We start from the raw sequence: 6094 nt of genomic DNA on the forward strand, positions 1-6094 counted from the left end.
GTATTAGCTGATATCGAATTCTCAAAGTATTAATTTCTAGTTTTACTTGGTTTTAAGTAGGATAATGGCTGATCGCAAATAATGGCTGATCGCAAATAGTCGCATCTTCCAGAGCTTTAGTGCTAGAGAACCATAACATAATGATATTTTGGGTATATGCTCACATTCAGGGGTACTTGGGACACCTTAAACGGAGAGCCGGGCCGGCATCTTACGCACGCCAGCCAATCACCGCGAGCTGTCTCGAGCCGCAGGCGTTCTAGCTCCGTACCGGCCAAAGAACGGTACGGGAATGGGAGAGGTTGGAAGGGGACATTAATGGAGTCTAAACGGAACGCCAGTAGGCCCTAACGGACCTCCTTGGAATGGTAGAAACCGTTGCTAAGTTCAGGCTGCATGTTCAAAATTTTAGCCGTTCCACTCCCGTTCGAAGTGAACGGTAAAGAATCCGTAATGTATCGGTAATGGAACTAATGGATCGTTAACAGAACATCAGCAACAATAACGCAACACTAACGGATTAGAAGTGAGTCCGCGAAAATTTATCCAGTACCAGTAGCGCTCTCGGAACGTTCTCATGCTGATCCCTCAACGAGCTATATCTTTTATATTTTATTTTTTATTTTTCCCAGTTTTACTGACACGGGCTTGGCAGTGTGTGCGACCCGTAGGTGGGGATCCAAGCCATTTTTTTTTTTTTTTACATTCTGTTAGAGTTCCGATACCCTTGCAATAGCCTCCTGATATCGTCCCAGATCCATCCAAACCGATCCATTATCATTGGCTGAACGTTCCGACTATCGTTACAAAAGCACGCCAAGTTCCATTACCGCTCACAGTTCACTCCCGAACTTGGCAGAGTTCACATCGTGCAAGAAACTTAAAACGGCCGTCTTGAGGATAGCTAAGAACGCATGAGAATGGGAGGTAGATGTGTGGATTGGGGATTATTATTATTATTATTATTATTGTTACTACTACTACTGTTATTATTATAATCATCATAATCATTAACATTTTGAGGATTATTATTGTCACCATCCTCATTAATATCTTATTATTATTATTATTATTATTACTATTACTATTATCATTGTTATTGTTGTTGTTGCTGTTATTATAATTATTATTATTGTTATTATTATTATTATTGTTATTATCATCATTATTATTATTATTATCATTATTTTTATTAATGTTTTTGGTATTATTATCGTTAATATTAGTGTTGTTGTTGATATTGTTTTTGCTGTTATTATTATTTATCCCTATTATTATATTATTATCATTATTTTTATTATTGGTATTATTGTTATCATTCTTGTTGTTGTTGTTGATGTTATTATTATTATTTTTTTATTATAATTATTATTATTATTACTATCATTATCATCCTTATCATTATTATTGTTATTATTGTTATTATTATTATAATTATTATTATTATTATTATTATTATTATTATCATTATTTGTATTTCTTATTACTATTATTATTATTAGTATCATTAGTTTTATTATTATTATTATTATTATTATTATTATTATTATTATTATCATTATTAATATCATTATTATCATCTTTATTATTACTGTTATCATTAACATTTTTATTTAAATTATTATAATTATTATCACTATTGGGTTTATCATTGTTATTTTTACTGTTAATTCACTATTACTGATCTTAGTATCATTATTACTAATATTAATAAAATATTATTATGACTATCATTATTATTATTATTGTTATTATCATCATTATTATTATTATTATTGTTATTATCATCATTATTATTATTATTATTATTGTTATTATTGTTATTATTATTATTATTATTTTATTATTATTATTATTGTTATTATTATTATTTTTTTTTTATTATAATTATTATTATTATTACTATTACTATTATCATTGTCTGTCTGTCTGTCTGTCTGTCTGTCTGTCTGTCTGTCTGTCTGTCTGTCTGTCTGTCTGTCTGTCTGTCTGTCTGTCTGTCTGTCTGTCTGTCTGTCTGTCTGTCTGTCTGTCTGTCTGTCTGTCTGTCTGTCTGTCTGTCTGTCTGTCTGTCTGTCTGTCTGTCTGTCTGTCTGTCTGTCTGTCTGTCTGTCTGTCTGTCTGTCTGTCTGTCTGTCTGTCTGTCTGTCTGTCTGTCTGTCTGTCTGTCTGTCTGTCTGTCTGTCTGTCTGTCTGTCTGTCTGTCTGTCTGTCTGTCTGTCTGTCTGTCTGTCTGTCTGTCTGTCTGTCTGTCTGTCTGTCTGTCTGTCTGTCTGTCTGTCTGTCTGTCTGTCTGTCTGTCTGTCTGTCTGTCTGTCTGTCTGTCTGTCTGTCTGTCTGTCTGTCTGTCTGTCTGTCTGTCTGTCTGTCTGTCTGTCTGTCTGTCTGTCTGTCTGTCTGTCTGTCTGTCTGTCTGTCTGTCTGTCTGTCTGTCTGTCTGTCTGTCTGTCTGTCTGTCTGTCTGTCTGTCTGTCTGTCTGTCTGTCTGTCTGTCTGTCTGTCTGTCTGTCTGTCTGTCTGTCTGTCTGTCTGTCTGTCTGTCTGTCTGTCTGTCTGTCTGTCTGTCTGTCTGTCTGTCTGTCTGTCTGTCTGTCTGTCTGTCTGTCTGTCTGTCTGTCTGTCTGTCTGTCTGTCTGTCTGTCTGTCTGTCTGTCTGTCTGTCTGTCTGTCTGTCTGTCTGTCTGTCTGTCTGTCTGTCTGTCTGTCTGTCTGTCTGTCTGTCTGTCTGTCTGTCTGTCTGTCTGTCTGTCTGTCTGTCTGTCTGTCTGTCTGTCTGTCTGTCTGTCTGTCTGTCTGTCTGTCTGTCTGTCTGTCTGTCTGTCTGTCTGTCTGTCTGTCTGTCTGTCTGTCTGTCTGTCTGTCTGTCTGTCTGTCTGTCTGTCTGTCTGTCTGTCTGTCTGTCTGTCTGTCTGTCTGTCTGTCTGTCTGTCTGTCTGTCTGTCTGTCTGTCTGTCTGTCTGTCTGTCTGTCTGTCTGTCTGTCTGTCTGTCTGTCTGTCTGTCTGTCTGTCTGTCTGTCTGTCTGTCTGTCTGTCTGTCTGTCTGTCTGTCTGTCTGTCTGTCTGTCTGTCTGTCTGTCTGTCTGTCTGTCTGTCTGTCTGTCTGTCTGTCTGTCTGTCTGTCTGTCTGTCTGTCTGTCTGTCTGTCTGTCTGTCTGTCTGTCTGTCTGTCTGTCTGTCTGTCTGTCTGTCTGTCTGTCTGTCTGTCTGTCTGTCTGTCTGTCTGTCTGTCTGTCTGTCTGTCTGTCTGTCTGTCTGTCTGTCTGTCTGTCTGTCTGTCTGTCTGTCTGTCTGTCTGTCTGTCTGTCTGTCTGTCTGTCTGTCTGTCTGTCTGTCTGTCTGTCTGTCTGTCTGTCTGTCTGTCTGTCTGTCTGTCTGTCTGTCTGTCTGTCTGTCTGTCTGTCTGTCTGTCTGTCTGTCTGTCTGTCTGTCTGTCTGTCTGTCTGTCTGTCTGTCTGTCTGTCTGTCTGTCTGTCTGTCTGTCTGTCTGTCTGTCTGTCTGTCTGTCTGTCTGTCTGTCTGTCTGTCTGTCTGTCTGTCTGTCTGTCTGTCTGTCTGTCTGTCTGTCTGTCTGTCTGTCTGTCTGTCTGTCTGTCTGTCTGTCTGTCTGTCTGTCTGTCTGTCTGTCTGTCTGTCTGTCTGTCTGTCTGTCTGTCTGTCTGTCTGTCTGTCTGTCTGTCTGTCTGTCTGTCTGTCTGTCTGTCTGTCTGTCTGTCTGTCTGTCTGTCTGTCTGTCTGTCTGTCTGTCTGTCTGTCTGTCTGTCTGTCTGTCTGTCTGTCTGTCTGTCTGTCTGTCTGTCTGTCTGTCTGTCTGTCTGTCTGTCTGTCTGTCTGTCTGTCTGTCTGTCTGTCTGTCTGTCTGTCTGTCTGTCTGTCTGTCTGTCTGTCTGTCTGTCTGTCTGTCTGTCTGTCTGTCTGTCTGTCTGTCTGTCTGTCTGTCTGTCTGTCTGTCTGTCTGTCTGTCTGTCTGTCTGTCTGTCTGTCTGTCTGTCTGTCTGTCTGTCTGTCTGTCTGTCTGTCTGTCTGTCTGTCTGTCTGTCTGTCTGTCTGTCTGTCTGTCTGTCTGTCTGTCTGTCTGTCTGTCTGTCTGTCTGTCTGTCTGTCTGTCTGTCTGTCTGTCTGTCTGTCTGTCTGTCTGTCTGTCTGTCTGTCTGTCTGTCTGTCTGTCTGTCTGTCTGTCTGTCTGTCTGTCTGTCTGTCTGTCTGTCTGTCTGTCTGTCTGTCTGTCTGTCTGTCTGTCTGTCTGTCTGTCTGTCTGTCTGTCTGTCTGTCTGTCTGTCTGTCTGTCTGTCTGTCTGTCTGTCTGTCTGTCTGTCTGTCTGTCTGTCTGTCTGTCTGTCTGTCTGTCTGTCTGTCTGTCTGTCTGTCTGTCTGTCTGTCTGTCTGTCTGTCTGTCTGTCTGTCTGTCTGTCTGTCTGTCTGTCTGTCTGTCTGTCTGTCTGTCTGTCTGTCTGTCTGTCTGTCTGTCTGTCTGTCTGTCTGTCTGTCTGTCTGTCTGTCTGTCTGTCTGTCTGTCTGTCTGTCTGTCTGTCTGTCTGTCTGTCTGTCTGTCTGTCTGTCTGTCTGTCTGTCTGTCTGTCTGTCTGTCTGTCTGTCTGTCTGTCTGTCTGTCTGTCTGTCTGTCTGTCTGTCTGTCTGTCTGTCTGTCTGTCTGTCTGTCTGTCTGTCTGTCTGTCTGTCTGTCTGTCTGTCTGTCTGTCTGTCTGTCTGTCTGTCTGTCTGTCTGTCTGTCTGTCTGTCTGTCTGTCTGTCTGTCTGTCTGTCTGTCTGTCTGTCTGTCTGTCTGTCTGTCTGTCTGTCTGTCTGTCTGTCTGTCTGTCTGTCTGTCTGTCTGTCTGTCTGTCTGTCTGTCTGTCTGTCTGTCTGTCTGTCTGTCTGTCTGTCTGTCTGTCTGTCTGTCTGTCTGTCTGTCTGTCTGTCTGTCTGTCTGTCTGTCTGTCTGTCTGTCTGTCTGTCTGTCTGTCTGTCTGTCTGTCTGTCTGTCTGTCTGTCTGTCTGTCTGTCTGTCTGTCTGTCTGTCTGTCTGTCTGTCTGTCTGTCTGTCTGTCTGTCTGTCTGTCTGTCTGTCTGTCTGTCTGTCTGTCTGTCTGTCTGTCTGTCTGTCTGTCTGTCTGTCTGTCTGTCTGTCTGTCTGTCTGTCTGTCTGTCTGTCTGTCTGTCTGTCTGTCTGTCTGTCTGTCTGTCTGTCTGTCTGTCTGTCTGTCTGTCTGTCTGTCTGTCTGTCTGTCTGTCTGTCTGTCTGTCTGTCTGTCTGTCTGTCTGTCTGTCTGTCTGTCTGTCTGTCTGTCTGTCTGTCTGTCTGTCTGTCTGTCTGTCTGTCTGTCTGTCTGTCTGTCTGTCTGTCTGTCTGTCTGTCTGTCTGTCTGTCTGTCTGTCTGTCTGTCTGTCTGTCTGTCTGTCTGTCTGTCTGTCTGTCTGTCTGTCTGTCTGTCTGTCTGTCTGTCTGTCTGTCTGTCTGTCTGTCTGTCTGTCTGTCTGTCTGTCTGTCTGTCTGTCTGTCTGTCTGTCTGTCTGTCTGTCTGTCTGTCTGTCTGTCTGTCTGTCTGTCTGTCTGTCTGTCTGTCTCTCTCCGCTTACGGTGGGGGGAGGAAAAGAAGATTTATAATTTGTATGATTTCTACAACCTCCTCCTCCTCCTCCTCCTCCTCCTCCTCCTCCTCCTCCTCCTCCTCCTCCTCCTCCTCCTCCTCCTCCTCCTCCTCCTCCTCCTCCTCCTCCTCCTCCTCCTCCTCCTCCTCCTCCTCCTCCTCCTCCTCCTCCTCCTCCTCCTCCTCCTCCTCCTCCTCCTCCTCCTCCTCCTCCTCCTCCTCCTCCTCCTCCTCCTCCTCCTCCTCCTCCTCCTCCTCCTCCTCCTCCTCCTCCTCCTCCTCCTCCTCCTCCTCCTCCTCCTCCTCCTCCTCCTCCTCCTCCTCCTCCTCCTCCTCCTCCTCCTCCTCCTCCTCCTCCTCCTCCTCCTCCTCCTCCTCCTCCTCCTCCTCCTCCTCCTCCTCCTCCTCCTCCTCCTCCTCCTCCTCCTCCTCCTCCTCCTCCTCCTCCTCCTCCTCCTCCTCCTCCTCCTCCTCCTCCTCCTCCTCCTCCTCCTCCTCCTCCTCCTCC

This window comes from Penaeus chinensis, chromosome 12, assembly GCF_019202785.1.
Source record: "Penaeus chinensis breed Huanghai No. 1 chromosome 12, ASM1920278v2, whole genome shotgun sequence".
NCBI lineage: Eukaryota > Metazoa > Arthropoda > Malacostraca > Decapoda > Penaeidae > Penaeus > Penaeus chinensis.